At 49.5% G+C, this 19568-nt stretch overlaps 1 long non-coding RNA gene across 1 annotated transcript; it reads right to left on the minus strand.

The window, feature by feature from the left end:
- Positions 1-7080: 7080 nt before the first annotated feature.
- Positions 7081-13568, minus strand: LOC148141970 (uncharacterized). Its single transcript, XR_015752406.1, has 2 exons — positions 13420-13568; positions 7081-7379 (listed from the first exon to the last, which is right to left on the minus strand). It is a non-coding gene; the product is annotated as an uncharacterized LOC148141970 (long non-coding RNA).
- Between the last annotated feature and the right edge of the window lie 6000 nt (positions 13569-19568).

Raw genomic sequence — 19568 nt, forward strand, 5'->3', positions numbered from 1 at the left:
GAGCATTAACCCTATCCATACCCCTCTATAAGGACATCCTCAGTCTCCAACACTCTAAAGAAAATGTCCTAGCTTATCCAACCTCTCCCTATAGCTCAGAGCATTGGGTCCTGGCAACGTCTTTGTAAATTTCTTCTGCACTCTTCATAATTTAACAACAACCTCCCTATAGCAAGATGCCAAAACTGAACAGTACACCAAGTGCGGCATTACCAAAGTCCTGTGTAAATGCAACATACGTTCCCAACTTCTATACACAATATCCTGCCTGATGAACGCCAGTGTGCCAAAAGCCTTCTTCATTGCCCTATCTACCTGTGACTCCACTCTTAGAGATCCCTGCACCTGAACACCAAGGTCTCTGTGCCCACTGCACCTCTTAATACCCTCCCATTCACCATGAAACTTCTACCTTGACTTCAGTTTCCAAAATGTAAGATCTCACGCTTCTTTTTAAAATTCCATTTGCCATTTCTTGGCCAACTTCCCCACCTGATTAAAGTCCTGCTTCAATTTCTGATAATTTTCCGAACTGATAATGCTCCCAATTACTGCAAACTTACTAATCATACCTTGTACATTGTCAACCAAATCATAGACAACAAACAGCAATGGACACAGCCTCCGGTCTGACAAGCATCCTTCCACTAAAACCTGTGCTTCCTACCATCAAGCCAACTGTGTATCCAATTGGCCAGATCCCCCAGCATGTCAAGTGATGTAACCTTCCTGAGCAGCCTGCCAAATGGAACCTTATCAAAGGCCTGACTGAAATCCATAGAGACTACGTCGATCACTCTGCCCTCATCGAACTTCCTGGTCACTTCATCAAAGGACTCTAAGAAATTTGGGAAGCATGATCTCCCACTCACAAGTCTACGCTGACTGCTCCGAATCAAACCCTGTGTAAGTAATGGGTGCAGACAATGGTATGCTGTCCTTCATTGTAAGATGATTCGAGTACATAAGTAAAGCCATCATCCTCCTGTTGTAAAGCCTTGCTGAGAGAGCATTTGGGGCACTCTGTACAGATTAGAACTCCTTTGCAAGGAATGATCTCCTTACCACAGATGTGGGTGATGAAAACATGACGATAGAGTGAATAAGCTGAGTTTTTAATCTGTAGAGCTGTGAGAGACGAAGAAATGGTGACGCTGAAACACGAGGAGTGCCAGCGATCACTTATTTCCAAAACAGACATTGACAGGGAGAGAAATTCCATACTTTACCCAGGATTGATTGGTTTGATTTATTGTCACGTGCACCTCAGTACAGGGAAACACTTTATTTATGAGCAGTGGAGGAAGATCATAGTAAGCATGGCCAGACAGATCATAGTATGGAAATAGACTTGGACAGAGTAAGGCATACAGGTTACACTGAACAGGACGTGCACTAGACAAGATCAACATGAACAAGATCAGCATTATTTGAACTTCGAGAGCCTATTCATCAGTCTAACGTGGCTTTCCTAATAGTTTATATGCGTGAATTAACTCTCCCCACATTATTGTGCAGTCGGCGTGCAAACGCGTACTGAACGTCAGGTTGCTCAGAATCCCCAAGAGCAGCTACAATACCTTCCAAATTCCCACCAGCCATTCCCACCAGCTTCCGCCCGACATAGACAACACCAGGCTGGATGCTCGGAGACGGAAGGTGCCTTCTTGAGACTTCACACAAGACATATGGCTTCCCTCCTCACCACTAGAAAACCATGTTCAAGTCCCACGTGTGTATCATGAGCAACGGAGCTACCTGGAACAATGTGGAACAGTCTGTCTGTGCAGCCTCTGCTCCACTTGTTCATCATGTTAGAGCATCGATTAGGAGACAGTGAGGACTGCCGATGCTGGAGATTGGAATAGAGCGTTGATTGCTGGAAAAGCACAGCAGGTCAGGCAGCATCCGAGAAGCAGGAGAATCGACGTTTTGGGCATAAGACCTTCATCAGGAATCAGCATAAAATACCTCATTCTGCCCCCATCTGTTGAGGTGGGAATGGCCTCCTACTGTTTCTGTACAAGTGACTCAAGGGACTGACTGGCTTCAACCTCGTCCGATTGGACAGGGCCAAGGACCTGACTGGTTACCCCTGGCTCCTGTTTGACAGTCATTGTACAGACTAGTGTGAGAATGCTGCAGCTTTAAGAGGTTATTTTGTCTGGGTTTCTTTTAAGAGAGAGATTGAACGATCGTTACCAAGCTGGCTAGATAAGACCACTTGAGTAACAGCTAGGGAGGCCTTGTGTTTATTTTAATGCAGCCTGAATGGGTGTGGCCAGCTCTCCCAGATTAGGATCACTGGGTTTTGGTTTCTCAGTAACATCAGAAGCTATTGGGGCCTCCACAGAGTTGGAAGCTTCAGTAAATGTTTCCTGGCTGCTACTCTCTCTGAAATTTCTCTTGATGCTGTTTTGAATTCCCGGATTGGAGAAATGTTAGTGACGATCTGTGTCTGAATATTTCTTTTTGCTAAGGGCCGTGTTTATAGGATTTTCCTATATTGGAACAGTTCATTAGTAATAGTTCCTAGATCTAGTATTCCGTTAACTTGTCCAATCGAATTACATTATTCTAAATTCCTCTTTCTTTGGCTTCATTTTCTCTTTCGTGTTAAATAAATGGTGTTTTGCTTCACACCGAGTAGTTTGACCTGTCACATTGCATCTGGGATAGACACTTTACATTGCCTTTAAAATATATAAAAATAAATTAGAGTCTAGGTTACCACCTTCAAATATTTTCGAGGGGCTCTGTTCTGATCCATCACACTAGATTCCTTCTCTTCCTGAGTAATAGGCTGGAGGCACTGAATGGGCTGTCCCTGTTCTTCTCCAATAGTGTCAATGGGCTGAATGACTTGCTCGTATTCCTGTCAAAATAGCATGAGATGCTAAATGAACGTTTCTTTTACTGTGGCAATGTGCAGTGTCCGGCAGTGCTGTGACATGAATGTTACAGACACTTTAACAGCATAAGTCTCAATAGAGTCTGGGTGTTGCTGCACACAAACGCAGACCAATTCAGGAACTGAGAGGGAACAAAATGTTCTGAACATTGTGGAATCTTCAGTGACCATCCCCACTTCGATCTTATGGTGGGGAGGGTGGGGGCGGGGAGACATTGATGAAGCAGCTGAAGGTGTTTGTGAAGAGGAAGCCACCCTGAGGATCTCGCACAGAGGTGACCCAGGACAGAGCTGATGAACATCTTGCTTTGTGCCATGTTTGACTCCAAATACTGGAGAGGTTACTCTGATTCTCATTAAGTCCAGGTTTGTTCAACTCCTTTATGTCAACAGAAGTCAATCACTGCCTTGATATCGGGCCCAGTCTTTTTTTCCTGAACCCTTGTGAAAACCTCTTTTGTTCATATCAATAGGCCATCATATAGGAGCAGCAAGTGTTTTCTTCAAACAGGTGATATTGAATGTCAGGATTTTTCTTCTCTAGAATGTTGGGGATCTAGATGACTGAAAATATTTGAAGAGGCGGTCGATGGATATTGACCAGTCAGAGAGGTGAGGGCTATGAAGAATTGGGTATGAAAGATGATTTGAGACCAAGAGCAGATCAATCATGATCTTAGTGAAGGGCAAGGCAGGCTTGGGAGTGAACGTCATGCCCCTGTTTCTGATGTTCTCCCATTCTGTTATTGGAAAGTTAGTGTGTGTTATTTTTATGAATGTTGTGTTATTGAATGTTGCAGCCAGGGGGACCAGAGGATTTTGTGAGCCATCTCTGGGTGAGGTGCATGGGCTTTATTCACAGTGAATCTGGGTCTACAATATGACCAACAAATGAAGTACAAGTTGCAGAGACCAGAAGCTCTGTTAAGAGAGATGAGGGGCCTCTTTCATACGCAGCTTGGGTTTTCCAATTACACTTCGCAAATCACCTCAAACCGTGTGGGACAGTCTTGAAGAGCCAAAAGGTCTCCTCTGTTTCTGTGCAAAAGGTTATAGGAGTAAATAGCCTCCAACTGCTCCTGTCTAGTAGGTTTGAGGGGCTGAATGGAACACAGGAACATGGGACTGCGGAACAGGAGCGGGTCATTAGATACTTTGAGCCTGCTCCATCAGGCATTAAGATTGTAGCTGATTAGGTTGTGGTCTCAGCCCCACTTTCCTGTCTGTGTCCCATTATCTGTGACGCACTTCTCTGTCAAATATTTTCCTAACGCAGCTTTCAATCAATGTGAACACAGAGACACGATAACCTTCCAGTGAAGAGAAAACCGACTTGAAAGGTCCTTTCAGAATTATTCGTCATCCCTCTTATAGAATCAGAGAGTCATGCAGAACGGAAACAGACCTGTTAGTCCAATCTGTTCACTCCGATCGGATATCAAATCTGATCCCGTCCCATTTGCCAGCATTCGGCCAATATTTCTACTGTGATTCTACCCACCTTGACCACTTCCTCTGACAGCACTTTCTGTACACACACTACCGTCTGTGTGAAACATTTATCTTCAGGTCCCTTCTAAATCATTCGCCCTCTACCCTTCAACCTATTCCATCTTGTTCTGGACTCCCCTATCCTTGGGAGCAGAACATGGCTATTCAGAATATCCATGCCTCTGATGATTTTATAAACCTCTATAATGTTACCCCTCAACCTCTGACACTCCACCGGGGAGCACCTCAACGTAATCTGCCTCGCCCTAAACCTCAAACCTCCAGTCCTGGAACATCTGTGTAAGTCTTATCTGCAGAAAACCGAGTTGCACACGGTATTCTTAAAGTGGCCTCACCAACATCCTGTACAGATGCAACATGCCAACACAACTCCTATACTCAATGCTCTGACTGATTAAGGCAAATGTGCCAAATGTGTTCAGCACCACTCTGTCTACCTGCGACTCCACATTCAAGGAACAATGTACCTGCAGCCCTATGTCCCTTTGCTCCACAACATTTCCCAGGACCTTAACATTAAGTGTATAACCTCTGCCCTGATTTGCCTTTCCAAAATGCAAAACCTCGTATTTATCTAAATTAAGCTTCATCTGTCACTCCTTGCCCCTTTGTACCATCTAATGTTGTTCTTGTTGTACTCTGAGATAATCTACTACACTATCTTGCTGATGTAATCTGTAACCTTATTAACTTTGGCCCCAATATTCACATCTAAGTCCTTTACATAAATGATGAACTGCAGTGAACTCAGTACTGATTCTGACATTACGGATCAGTGGTGCTGGAAGAGCACAGCAATTCAGGCAGCATCCAACGAGCAGAGAAATCGACGTTTCGGGCAAAGCCCTTCCTCACTGATTCTTACAGCACACTGCTGCTCACAAACCTCCAGTCTGAAAACTTTCCCTCTTCCTTCAAGCCAATTGTGACTGGCTGCTTCTGTAAGACGTGACTGAAAATTACTAATCTGTCTACCAATCAGAATGAAATACTAGCTATGAAGAGATGCTGAGTAGGCTAGGGTTATTTTCACTAGAAAAAAGGAGATTGAGGTGGGACCTGATTGAGGTTTTCAAAATCATGAAGGGTATAGACAGGGTGGATAAAGACGAGCTTTTTCCCAGAGTGAAGGATTCAATAACGAGAGGTCGTGCTTTTTAAGTGAGAGGTGGAATGTTTAAGGGGGATACACGCGGTAAGTAATTCACACAGAGGGTGGTGCTAGCAGAGATGGTAGAGGGAGTCAGGTAGATTTATTTAAGATGCGTCTGGACAGATGCATGAGTAGGTAGTGAGCAGACAGAGCAATACTGAGGAATTGTCCGACAGATTAAGAGAGCACATTTGGATCGGCTCAGGCTTGGAGGGCGAAGGGCCTGTTCCTGGGCTGTACATTTTCTTTGCTCTTTGTTCTTTAAATGAACACCTTATTGAAGTCCATATAGACAATGTCTACCAAACTGCCTTCATCAATCTTCTTTGTCATGTCTTCATAAAACTCAGCCAAATTAATGAGACATGATCTCCCATGCAGAAAGCCACGTTGTCTACCCCGATCAGCCCTTGCCTTCCCTAATGTATGTAAATGCTATCCCTCAGAATCCACTCCAACAACTTACTCACCACCGACATCAGGCTCACCGGTCTATAGTTCCCCGGCTTTTTGGGTCTCTGTTTCCTTTTCTAATCCCACTCCTACACAGCTCACAAAAAATATTAAATGTAACCAGGTCGGTGATATAGCCAATGAAATCGTTCTCAGACTGGGTCAGTATCAGTTTTAGAAACAAGTCCGGCTAGTTTCTTTAATCTGCTAAAACAACACGTTTATGATCCAAAGCAATGTTACTCAAACAATGATGGAAAGATGAATGGCAAACTGTTTGGGCATTGCAAATACAAAATCAATATTTCCCTTTCTAAAAACACACACACACACACACACACACACACACACACACACACACACACACACACACACACACACACACACACACACACACACACACACACACACACACACACACACACACACACACACACACACACACACACACACACACACACACACACACACACACACACACACACACCGATAGATGAAATCTCTGCAATTTTAACTTGAAAGAACCTTGTCCAGATATTATTGGAACTCATGACAAAAGGAAAAATTGCGAGATTGTCCAAAACGTTATTCTGCTTCTGAAGATATTGTACTCACACACCTGCTAGCAATGGGATGCCATACTGGGACAATTGGATTTGGCTGAATTCCCTTTGCTTTAGGCAGTGAGTAGATTCCAATATATTCTGGTCAGGGAGCATCCAAAGGGTAGCATTGTGGTTAGCACTGCTGCCTCATAGCACCAGGGACTTGGGTTCGATTCCAGCTTTGCGTGACTGTCTGTGTGGAGTTTGCACATTCTCCCCTTGTCTGTGTGCGCTTCTAATGGGTGATCCAGTTTCTTTCCACAAACTGTGTAGGTTCGGTGGATTGGTCATGCTGAATTGTCTGTAGTGTTCAGGGATTTCTAGGTTAGGTGCCATAGTCAGGGGTAATTATAGGTGAATGGGTTGAGAAGGTTGGTATGGACTTGTTGGGCCAAAGGGCCTGTTTCAACACTGCAGGGATACTATAAAAATAAGAATGGTAACGATGACTTTAGAGCTTTTATTTAGCTCGCACACTATGCTGTGATGAGGAACAAGGAAGGAGAGAGAGTGTAATCGTCCATTCCTTCTCGGGCAGATTACATTTTCTCCCTCTCTGAGCTGAATCACACAGTAATGTCATCCTCATCGAAACTAGACCATGTGAGGTCTCCTTGTACATTGTCCAAACTATGTCTCCATCACATTCCCCTTCCATGTAGGTGCATCATTGCAGATGTCATACACATAGCCATACCCTTAGCAGAAAATGTTCTCGGTCGATTTGAAATATGTTTGCATCGCCCTGCGTCATTAAAACATAAAATGCTTTATTTATTCAGAATACCTGTGTTAAAATGAATTCATTTTTTAAAGAAATGAACAAATTGCTGGAAAAGCTCGGCAGGTCTGTCAGCATCCAGATGCTTTTTAAGTGTTGTAATTGTACCAGCCTCCACCACTTCTTCTGGCAGCTCATTCCATACGCACACCACCCTCGTGTGAAATGGTGCCCTTTAAGCCTCTTAAAAACCTTTCCCCTCTCGCTTTCAACCAATGCCCTCTAGTTTTGAACGCCCCTAACCTGGGGAAAAACCCTGACTACTCACCCTATCCATAACCGTTCGGTTTTGAAAAACCTTTACTGCTGCGAAATGTGACCCCAATCAACACGAATGGCTGTACTTTCAGTCATCCTGGGCCTAAATTCTGAAATTCGATACTGACACCTCTTGTTTCTCCATCAAGTCACAATTCTAAATCAATTTTAATCAGTTTGTTCAGATGTATCACGAGATACATCTGTGAGCTTTACACCTAGACGTTTGTGCCTGGAGGTAGGGACTAGCATCACTCAGCAATACCCATAAAGCTGTAACATTATTCTCCTGTATGTTTGTTCATCAGACTGTCCTGACATGCTGTGTCATACCTCTGCAACAGGCAGGACTTGAATCCATGCCTTCTAGTCCAGAGCTAGGATCACTCCCATACAAGTTCAGGAATTGGAATCAAATCCAAAGTTCTGTCTCAGAGACAGGGACACAACCCACTACACAACCATACCCAGATTTTGGGTCATATTTTAGTGCCTACTTTCAGCACGGTGTGGATTATTATAATCAGGTTACCATTACTGAATTACAAAAAAAAACACTTTGTATTAGAAACAAATGCAAGGTATTTGTCTCAACTTTAGGATGTTGAGTCCACGTGCTGTGCCATCGAAATTAACTATGGCCATCTTTAATCGCTATTATCTGTAGTCTGCAATATTAGGGAAAGAAATCCTGCAGCCACACTTTGCCCAGTGAAGGGTCTCAAATGGATATTTATTATTGAACACCAGATACGAAGGAAAAGCTTACTTTCTGGTCCCAAAACACCCGATCTCTCTAAGCCACCTCTAACGTGCAACTGCCCTCTTCCTAAAACCATGTAATGATAACAGGCCGCTGATTACTGTCCAGCCTTTCCTCCGCACTGACTATGTCTGCAATCTGTCCCTCCTCCCCCTAACCACGCAAGGCAAATCAAGCTCAGGTTCTTTGTGAAAATCAAGGCCGGAGTGTGCAGGCTTTCTGGAGAGGGATGGGCATTTCAAAGTTGAAGGGGGAGGGTGAGGTAGCAGTAATATCACACACTGGGCAGAGGGGTGGCAGATGGAGATTAGTTTGGATTAATGCGTGGTATTGGATTTGGTAAATCAAACAAGAGTAGGATTTTGTACAATTAAAAGTAGGGTCTTTGGCAGTGTTGTAGGACAGAGACCTAGGCCGTCAGGTATAATTCTTTATAGTTTGCATCTTATACAGACAGTGTGGTTAAGAAGGTGTTTAACACACGTATCTTCAATGGTCAGACCTTTGAATATTGGAATTGGGACGTCATGTTGAGGTTGTACAGAATATTGCTGAGACCACTTCTGGAATATTGTGTCTAGTCCGGTCATCCTGCCCACTCATTCCATAGGTACACCACCCTCTGGGTGGAAAATATGCCCCTTAGGTCACTTTTAAATGTTTCCCCTATCATCTCAAGCCTATGTCCTCCAGTTTTGGACTCCCCATACCCTTAGAAAATACCTTGACTATTCACTTTCATATTATTAAGTTGGAGAGGGTTCAGAAGAGATTACCCTCAATGTTGCTGGGAATGGAGGGAGTGAGCTATAAGGAGAGGCTGGGTAGGCTGGAACTTTTTTCACTGGAGAGGATGAGATTAAGGGGTAACTTTACAGTGGTTTACAAAATCATGAGGTGTACAGATAAGCTGAAGAGCTGACGTCTTTCCCCTAGAGTTGGGAATTCAAAACTGAGGGATATTTTAAGGTGTGAGGAAAAAGATTTACAAAAGTCACAAGAGGTAAATATTTTAGACAGAATCTAGCTTGTGTGTGGAATGAACTTCCAGAGGAAGTTGTGAAATCAGGGACAGTTACAACGTTTAAAGGACATTTAGATCAGTACATGGATAAGACATTAGTTTGGATGGTGCTGTGAGCAGCTGCCCTCACCCTCCCCCTCTCTGAATGAATCCCTGTTGGTTTTCACCCTCGACCAATGCCTGTGCAGTGGCGTGGGGAGGCCAGCAGAGGGTGGCATTGCATCACTTTAAGCACCACAGAGACTGCCAGACCTGCCCCACCCAGAGACACACAGATACACACACGGGGATGGTTAGGACACGGCGTGAAGCTCATCTGGTAACTTAAATGAAACATAAAGAAATACTCAATTCGCCTCGTAAACTGTTAAAATATGAGGGACAGAGAACACCCCAATTCCACTGTTTAAATACAAACATCGATTTATTTTCACTCTGAAAGTGAACATTTTATATCAACTATGCACAACTCTGGGACCCCCTTTCTTTTAACTGCTTGTTACCCGAATCCAGCGCTACAGCAATATGCTGTTTCTGGGTCTGCCATCCTCTCATATCTCAGGTGCTTGTAAGCTTTCAGTTCAGAACAGCATTCACCCTCGCTTAAAGATACAGTACACCCTTCCAACTTCATCACATTATACCCTGATGTATATAGATAAGTGGAACCTATCCGGATTTCTCTTGCTCTGTGGTTTGTTAATACTTCATCTACTAGGTAGGGAGGAGGGACTTGGGGGAGGGGCGTTGGAAATGCAATAGGTGGAAGGAGGTCAAGGTGAGGGTTGGGGGTGGAGGTGGGGGCGGAGCGGTCAGGAAAACGATTGCAGGTTAGGAAGGCGGTGCTGAGTTCGATGGATTTGACTGAGACAAGGTGGGGAGAGTAGAAATGAGGAAACTGGAGAAATCTGAGTTCCTTCCTTGTTGTTGGAGGGTTCCTAGGCGGAAGATGAGGCACTCTTCCTCCAACCATCGTGTTGCTATGGTCTGGCGATGGAGGAGTCCAAGGACCTGCATGTCCTTGGTGGAGTGGGAGGGGGAGTTGAAGAGTTGAGCCACGGGGTGGTTGCGTTGGTTGGTCTGGGTGTCCCAGAGGTGTTCTCTGAAACGTTCCGCAAGTAGGCGCACTGTCTCCCAATATAGAAGAGGCCACAGCGGGTGGCCACACACCTCCCCCCATACTTCCTTCCAAGGCCCCAAGGATGCTGTTGCTGTGGGTAACATGGAGGGGTGAGAGAGAGAGAGAGAGTGGAGGGGAAGGTGCTGCATGCAGCAGTGAGAGTGGTGGAGCATGAGCCTTGTTTGGCATTAGGTGCGATAACAGATACACAGTGAGTGTGAGGGATCAGAGAGGACACAGTAACCTTTACCCTGACAGACTGGGGAAGGTTATTGATGCTTGTCCCGTATTGCTGGACATTTCCTCAGACCGCAGATACTGCACTGAGCTGGGTGAGGAGCTCAGACCATGCTCGGTGGGTCTGGTGGTGTGGCTCTCTCTGGGAAAAGAATGGTCCCCCTCTGTACTAGTACATCCACCAGGACCTCCGTGCCCTGTCAACAAACCGTGGTGTAATTGCCATGGTCGGAATATCCAGCGGTACCCGGGCGGTGGTTAGTATCACCCGCCATGATGGGTGGGAGAATCGGGCTGGTATTGAATGAGAGGGACACCATGGGGTGGGCTGTGTAGTTAATGAGGTGAGTTCGATACGACAGCACCAGGAAACTAGCTCAGCCTCGTGCGGATAATCCCTCTGTCACACTCAAGGAAAATCAAACAAAAATAAATTATTGTTAGAATCTGCCCAATGAGTCATAGATTCTGTTGAAACCACATCCAGTTACAAAGATGCGGAACACATGCTCATCTGACCTCACACCAATCTACCTTTTTCCCATCTTTCCTGGGAAGACTGGCTCATGTTACAGGATGCTATCGAAGTGTCTACATTTCAGCATTCTGCAACCTGGTAACATATCCTTCCATGACTCTGTCTCTCAGTCTCCCCATCTCTGTCTATACCCCAAACCCCTCTCATGTGGTGTTATTTAAACTGATACCCCTGTCATCTCTCTCTGGCAGTGATGTTCACACCAACAGCACCCACTTGCCATGGCACAATGGGGATATGGAGCTGTGTAAAAACAATGACTGCAGATGCTGGAAACCAGAGTCTAGATTACAGTGGTGCTGGAAAAGCTCAACAGTTCAGGCAGCATCCGAGGAGCAGTAAAATCGACGTTTCAGGCAAAAACCTTCATTCCTGATGAAGGGCTTTTGCCCGAAACGTCGATTTTACTCCTCCTCGGATGCTGCCTGAACTGCTGAGCTTTTCCAGCATCACTCTAATCGAGATATGGAGCTGGAAATGGGTGGGAGCTGCACATCCTGTCACTTCCAGCATGGGATGCAAGTTTCCCCACACTAGGCAGTGATCTAACACAGTGTTACTGAGCAATGCACTGGGGTAGGGTACACAACTCTACATGAGGGGAGGGTAACTGATCCAGGTTTGCAGAAAATTCACGGGTGATCAGTGCACAGGTCACTGTGGTGAATGGACTATCTGGTTGAGGTGTATACATAATGCAATGCTGTGGTCAGTGCAGCTCCCCATGCTGGATTGCTATGTAGCCTGTGCACAGTACATCATGTTGGTGGGGTGGGTAGGGGGGAAAGGTGATGGACAGGTCAAGGAGTTCCCTCGAACGTTCTGTCCCTGACATTCTATAACTGACATTCCCCGGAACGTTCTGTCCCCGACATTCCATAACTGACATTCCCCGGAACGTTCTGTCCCTGACATTCTATAACTGACATTCCCCGGAACGTTCTGTCCCCGACATTCCATAACTGACATTCCCCGGAACGTTCTGTCCCTGACATTCTATAACTGACATTCCACGGAACGTTCTGTCCCCGACATTCCATAACTGACATTCCCCGGAACGTTCTGTCCCTGACATTCTATAACTGACATTCCCCGGAACGTTCTGTCCCCGACATTCCATAACTGACATTCCCCGGAACGTTCTGTCCCTGACATTCTATGACTGACATTCCCCGGAACGTTCTGTCCCCGACATTCCATAACTGACATTCCCCGGAACGTTCTGTCCCTGACATTCTATAACTGACATTCCACGGAACGTTCTGTCCCCGACATTCCATAACTGACATTCCCCGGAACGTTCTGTCCCTGACATTCTATAACTGCCATTCCCCGGAACGTTCTGTCCCTGACATTCTATAACTGACATTCCCCGGAAAGTTCTGTCCCTGACATTCTATAACTGACATTCCCCGGAATGTTCTATCCCTGACATTGTTTGTGAACGGCCGGATGTCAGTGAATTGAACAAACGATAAGATCCCGAGGGAAGAGATCCCGTTCCAGGGCGAAGGAGACACTGTTCCAAAGGCCCCTCAGTCAGTTAAAGGGGTGAATATGTTTTCCCTAGGTTTACATTTCTCCACGACACAGGATCAACTACAATTTAGACTAAAATACAGAAATTCCCAAACTCCGTTTGTCTTCAGGAAACTGGGAGAGAATCCTTCAGGACGGCAACGTTTCCACCCTCCGTATTAGGAACTGGGAAGGAGTGACCTGTGTCTGCTCTCGAGTGATCGAGTGTGTGGGAATGTTCTGGAAACCATCTGTCCTTATGGATGTGACTCTGTGTGTTTGGGGAGGGAGGGTTTCTTGTGGTTTATGTCACATTTTTGTCAGTAATTCCGACCTTCCCATTTATTATTCCAGCTCCAATTATTTTAATAAATCCCTGAATACAGGGACACATTTGGAAATCTCACTGGGTCCCCGATCAAACGGGTCGCTTTGCCTCCAGGCTGATGGATAATGTGTTTGTTTCCCTTCCTCACAGTTAACGTAGTGACCATCTACGTCCTGCTTTATAAAGATTGTGGATTGTCTCCATGTGTCAGACGTTACCTGGGGGCCATGGCAGCGGCGGATCTCCTGGTCATTATCCTCGACCTGATCCTGAGACACATTCCCATTGTTTATGATGAACAGTTTTATTTCCTGAGGGACTCCGTCCCCGTGTGTAACATCCACGCCGTCCTGCTTTATGCAGCCACTGACTGCTCTGTCTGGTTCACCGTCACTTTCACCTTTGATCGGTTTGTGGCCATTTGTTGCCAGAAGCTGAAAAGTAAATATTGCAGTGAGAAGACGGCGGCTGTGGTTCTGGGAGCAGTGACTGTGCTGAGCTGTTTAAAGAACATTTCCTGGTATTTTATGCTCACGGCTCAGTATCGGCTGGTGAACACCCCCTGGTTTTGTGATGTAACACTCACTGTTGCATTCTCCAGTGTCTGGGTCACAATCGAGTTCCTCCACCACATTCTAACCCCGTGTGTCCCATTTCTCCTGATCCTGCTGCTCAATGTTCTCACCGTCAGACACATTTTAGTGACCAGCAGAGCCCGCAGGAGACTCCGCGCTCACACCAATGGGGACGCTCAGTCTGACACTGAAATGAGAAACCGAAAAAAATCCATCATTTTACTGTTTGTGATCTCGGCCAATTTCATCCTGTTATGGTCAACGTTAATGCTGTATTCTATATGGTACCGGATGTTGTGGATTGTGGATACCCCTCTGTATCTCCATTACTTTGTGCTGGAATTGGGCTTCATGCTGCAGCTCCTCAGTTGCTGCACAAACACCGCGATTTATGCCGTGACCCAGACTAAGTTCAGGCAGCAGCTGAAGAATGTGCTGAAATATCCCTTCACCCAAATCCATCCATCCATCAAATTCCCTCATTAATCACACCATCCGGGATTTTCTCATTTCAGTTCAGTGTTTCAGCGATGGAGCAGCCTGTCGCTATGGTAACAGACTGAGGGTAGCGCTGGGTTGTCCATCCTTATCACACAGGGGGGTTACAGGGAAACATTTCAATGTCTCTCACAACTCAGGGGCCAGTGAGAAAAGGCACCATCCCACTGATTGTATCCATCACTTCCATTTGTAAACAACAAAAATGTTGATTAAAGCGTGCCGAGCAGCAGAGTGACTGATGTTGTTGTGTGTCTTTGTGTTGGAGAAGCTGAGCTGGAGAGAGACAGACTCAGCCCCAAGTCCTGGTCCTCAGGGAAGGGGAGGGCACCGGGCCCTGAGCTCAGGAGCTGGGTTTAACTCCCTCTGACCCCCCCCCCCACTCCAACGTGGCCTCCCCATTTCCTCTCCCCCACTCTCTCCACCTGCCTCCACACTTTCCTCTCCCCCCTCCCCTGCACTCTCTCTCTCCTGCCGTCTCCCTCCCTCCCGCAATTCCGTCTCTACTCCATTTTTCCCCTCCTCTCACCTCCCACATCTCTCTATCATCTCACAACCACCCAACTAACCACATGCAGCCACAGCACCAACCAGTAACCCCCTCCCCAGTCTCTGGATCAGAGGGAGAGGGACGCGTCAGGGAGACAGACTGCATCAGAGAGGGAGGGAGGGGCAGGAGGGAGAAAGATTTAGTCAGAGAGAAACAGAGGGAGGTGGGGAGAAAGAGAGACCGAGGTAGGTGGATCGAGAGTGAGAGAAGGTGGAGAGAGAGTGAAGGAGCAGGGAGAGAGAGAGAGAGAGAGAGAGAGAGAGGCAAGGGAGAGATAAGGTGAGGGAGAGAGAGAAATAGGGGAGGACATAATGAGAGAGGGGTCAGAGAGTGGGGAACAGAGAGTGGGGGACAGAGAGAGGGGAGACAGAGAGGGGGACAGAGAGAGAGGGATAGAGGGGGGGACAGAGAGAGTGAGGGGACAGAGAGAGGGGGTACATAGAGAGGGCTGGGACCGAGAAAGCGGAACAGAGGGGCGGGGGGAAAGAGGGGGGGATAGACAGAGGGGGACAGAGAGAGTGGGGACAGTGAGAGAGGGGCACAGAGAGAGAAGGGACAGAGAGAGAGGGGACAGAGAGAGAGGGGGACACAGAGAGGGGTACAGAGAGAGGGCTGGGACCAATAAGGCGGGACAGAGAGGGGGGATAAGGAGAGGGGGGTCAGAGAGAGGGATAGAGAGAGGGTATAGAGAGAGAGAGAGGGGGGGGAACAGAGCGAGTGAGGGGACAGAGAGAGTGAGGGGACAGAGAGAGGGGATACAGAGAGAGGGCTGGGACCGAGAAGGCGGGACGGGGGGGGGGGGGGGGGGGGGACAGAGAGAGGGAAAGAGAGACGGGGACAGATGGAGAGGGGGACAGAGAGAGAGGGGGACAGAGAGAGAGGGGGACAGAGAGAGGGGAGGACAGAGAGAGGGGGACAGAGACTGGGAGGGCCAGAGAGAGGGGGATAGAGAGAGGGAACAGATGGAGAAAGGGGACAGAGAGAGAGAGAGAGGGGACAGAGAGAGAGGGGGACAGAGAGAGGGGGACAGAGAGAGGGGGAAAAGGGGAGATAGAGAGAGAGGGGACAGAGAGGGGGGAGAGAGAGGGGACAGAGAGGGGGGAGAGAGGGGGGGACAGAGAGAATGGGCAGAGTGGAGGGGGACAGAGAGAGAGGGTGGACAGAGAGGGGAGGGACGGAGATGGGGGACAGAGAGAGGGGGACAGAGACAGAGGGGTACAGAGAGAGTGGGGACAGGGAGAAGGGGACAGAGAGAGTGGGGTCAGGGACAAGGGGTGGAAGAGAGAGGGGTCAGATAGAGGAGGGACAGAGAGGGGGGAAAGAGGGAGGGCGACAGAGGGGGCGGACTGAGAGCGGGGGGACAGAGAGAGAGGAGGGGCAGAGGGGGCAGAGAGTGTGGTACAGAGAGAGGGGGACAGAGAGAGGTGGTACAGAGAGAAAGGGACAGAGAGAAGGAGGGACAGAGAGAGAGGGGGACAGAGGAAGAGGGGGACAGAGAGAGGAGGACAGAGAGCGGGAGAGACGGGAGGGCGCAGAGAGAGTGGGGGTCACAGAGAGAGGGGCGGCAGAGAGGGCAGAGAGTGGTGTACAGAGAGAGGGGAACAGAGAGAGAGGACAGAGAGAGTGGGGGACAGAGAGAGAGGGGGACAGAGAGAGAGATTGGGAGACAGAGAGAGGGTGGACAGAGAGAGGGGGGACAGAGAGAGGGGGGGCAGAGAGAGAGGGGTACAGAGAGAGGGGAGGACAGTGAGAGAGAGGGGGCAGAGAGAGGGGGGGACAGAGAGAGGGGAGGACAGTGAGAGAGATGGGGACAGAGAGAGAGGGGGAACAGAGAGAGAGGGCAGACAGAGAGAGAAGGGGACAGAGACAGAGGGGGGCAGAGAGAGGTGGGGACAGAGAGAGAGAGAGAGGACAGAGAGAGAGAGAGGACAGAGATAGGATAGAGAGAAAGGGGGGGCAAAGAGAGAGGGGGACAGAGAGAGAGGGGGGCAGAGATTAGGGGACAGAGAGCGGGGCTCAGAGAGAGAGGGGTACAGAGAAAGGGGCGCAGAGAGAGGAGGGAACAGAGGGAGAGGGGGTCAGACAAAGTGGGGCAGAGGGGGAAGAGAGAGGGGTGACAGAGAGAGAGGGGGGCAGAGAGAGAGGGGGACAGAGAGGGAGGACAGAAAGAGAGGGGGCAGAGAGGGAAGACAGAGAGAGGGGGCAGAGAGGGGGGACAGAGAGAGGGGGGACAGAGAGAGGGGGGGCCAGAGAGAGGGGGGGCAGTGAGAGGGGGACAGAGAGAGGGGTTGCCAGAGAAAGGGGAGAAAGAGAGAGAGGGGTACGCCGAGAGATAGGGGGACAGAAAGAGGGGACAGAGAGAGGGTGGAAAGAAAGAGGGGGGAAGAGAGAGGGGAACAGAGGGGGCGGACAGGGAGAATGGCGACAAGAGAGTGGGGGGAGAGATGGGGAGAGAGGGGGGTAAAGAGAGGGGGAAGAGAGAGAGAGGGTGGACAGAGAGAGGGGGACAGTGAGTGGGGGGACAGAGAGAGGGGGACAGAGAGAGAGGTGTGGACAGAGAGATGGGGTCAGAGGGAAGGGACAGGAGAGTACAGAGAGAAGGAGGGACAGAGGAAGAGGGGGACAGAGAGAATGAGGGGGACAGAGAGAATGAGGGGCAGAGAGAGAGGGGGACAGAGAGGGGGGACAGAGAGCGGGAGAGACGGGGGGGCGCAGAGAGAGTGGGGGTCACAGAGAGAGGGGTGGCAGAGAGGGCAGAGAGTGGTGTACAGAGAGAGGGGAACAGAGAGAGAGGACAGAGAGAGTGGGGGACAGAGAAAGAGGGGGGGACAGAGAGAGAGAGGGGGGACAGAGAGAGGGTGAACAGAGAGAAGGGGGTACAGAGAGAGAGAGAGGGGGCAGAGAGAGAGGGGGGGACAGAGAGAGAGAGGGGGACAGAGAGAGAGGGGGACAGGGAGAGAGGGGGGTCAGAGAGAGAGAGAGGACAGAGATAGGACAGAGAGAAAGGGGGGACAAAGAGAGAGGGGGGACAGAGAGAGAGGGGGGACAGAGAGAGGACAGAGAGAGAAAGGACAGAGATAGGACAGAGGGAAAGGGGGGACAAAGAGGGAGGGGGGACAGAGAGAGAGGGGGGACAGAGAGAGAGAGGGGGGACAGAGAGACTGGGGACAGAGAGAGGGGGACAGAGATTGGGGAACAGAGAGAGGGGGACAGAGAGCGGGAGGACAGAGAGCGGGGGACAGAGAGAGGGGTTGCCAGAGAGAGGGACACAGAGAGAGGAGGGAACAGAGGGAGAGGGGGTCAGAGAGAGTGGGGCAGAGGGGGAGAGAGGGGTGACAGAGAGAGAGAGGGGCAGAGAGGGGGGGACAGAGAGAGAGGGGGGCAGAGAGGGAGGACAGAGAGGGGGGGACAGAGAGAGAAGGGGAAGGCGAGAGATAGGGGGACAGAAAGAGGGGACAGAGAGAGGGTGGACAGAAAGCGGGGGGAAAGAGAGAGGGGAACAGAGGGGGCGGACAGGGAGAGTGGCGACAAGAGAGTGGGGGGAGAGAGGTAGGGGAGAGATGGGGAGAGAGGGGGGTAAAGAGAGGGGGAAGAGAGAGAGAGGGTGGACAGAGAGAGGGGGACAGTGAGTGGGGGGACAGAGAGAGGGGTCAGAGAGAGAGGTGTGGACAGAGAGATGGGGTCAGAGGGAAGGGAGAGGAGAGTACAGAGAGAAGGAGGGACAGAGAAAGAGAGGAACAGAGAGGGGGCGGTCAGAGAGAGAGAGGGGAACAGAGAGAGTAGGGGACAGAGAGAGGGGGGAGAGAGGGGGCGGTCAGAGAGAGAGAGAGGGGGTCAGGGAGAGAGGAGGGACAGACAGAGAGGGGGACAAGAGAGTGGGGCGAGAGAGAGGGTGGAGTGATAGGGGAGAGGGGGGTAGAGAGAAGGGAAGAGAGTGGGGGAACAGAGAGAGGGGACAGAAAGAGGGGTACAATGAGAGAGGGGTGGACAGAGAGTTAGGGACAGAGGGAGAGAGAGGGACAGAGTGAGATGGTGACAGAGAGAGTGGGGACAGAGAGGAGGGTCAGACAGCAGGGGGTACAGAGAGGGGGGACAAAGAGAGAGTGGGGTCAGAGGGACGGGGACAGAGAGAGAGTGGGGACAGAGAGAGGGGGGACATTGAGAGAAGGGGAAAGAGAGATGGGGGCGCAGAGAGTGGGGGTCAGAAAGAGGGGGGCAGAGAGAGCGGGGAAAAGAAAGAGGTAAGAGAGAGGAGGACAGAGGGGACGGACAGAGAGAGGGGAGAACAGAGTGGGGGACAGAGAGAGGGGCGGTCAGAGAAGGAGGGGACAGAGAGAGAGGGCGACAAGAGAGTGGGGGGAGAGAGGTAGGGGAAAGATGGGGAGGGGGGTAAAGAGAGAGAGGGGTGGACAGAGGGAGGGGAGAGGAGAGTACAGAGAGAGGGGGGACAGACAGAGGGGTGACAGGGAGAGAGGGGGACAGAGAGAGGGGGACAGAGATGGGGGATAGAGAGAGGGGGGAATAGAGAGAGGGTGGACAGAGAGAGGGGGGGACTGAGTGAGGGGGACAGAGAGAGAGGGGGACTGAGATAAGAGGGAACAGAGGGAGAGGGGGTCAGAGAGAGGGGTGGCAGGGGGGAAGAGAGGGGGTGACAGAGTGAGGGGGAACTGTGGGTGCAGAGAGTGGCACAGAGCGGGCAGACTGAGAGCGGGGGGGGGGGGGCAGAGAGAAGGAGGGGGACAGA

The sequence above is a fragment of the Chiloscyllium plagiosum genome, unplaced genomic scaffold (genome assembly GCF_037043375.1).
Source record: "Chiloscyllium plagiosum isolate Xiang-an unplaced genomic scaffold, Cpla_swu_hap1 HiC_scaffold_31, whole genome shotgun sequence".
Classification (NCBI taxonomy): domain Eukaryota; kingdom Metazoa; phylum Chordata; class Chondrichthyes; order Orectolobiformes; family Hemiscylliidae; genus Chiloscyllium; species Chiloscyllium plagiosum.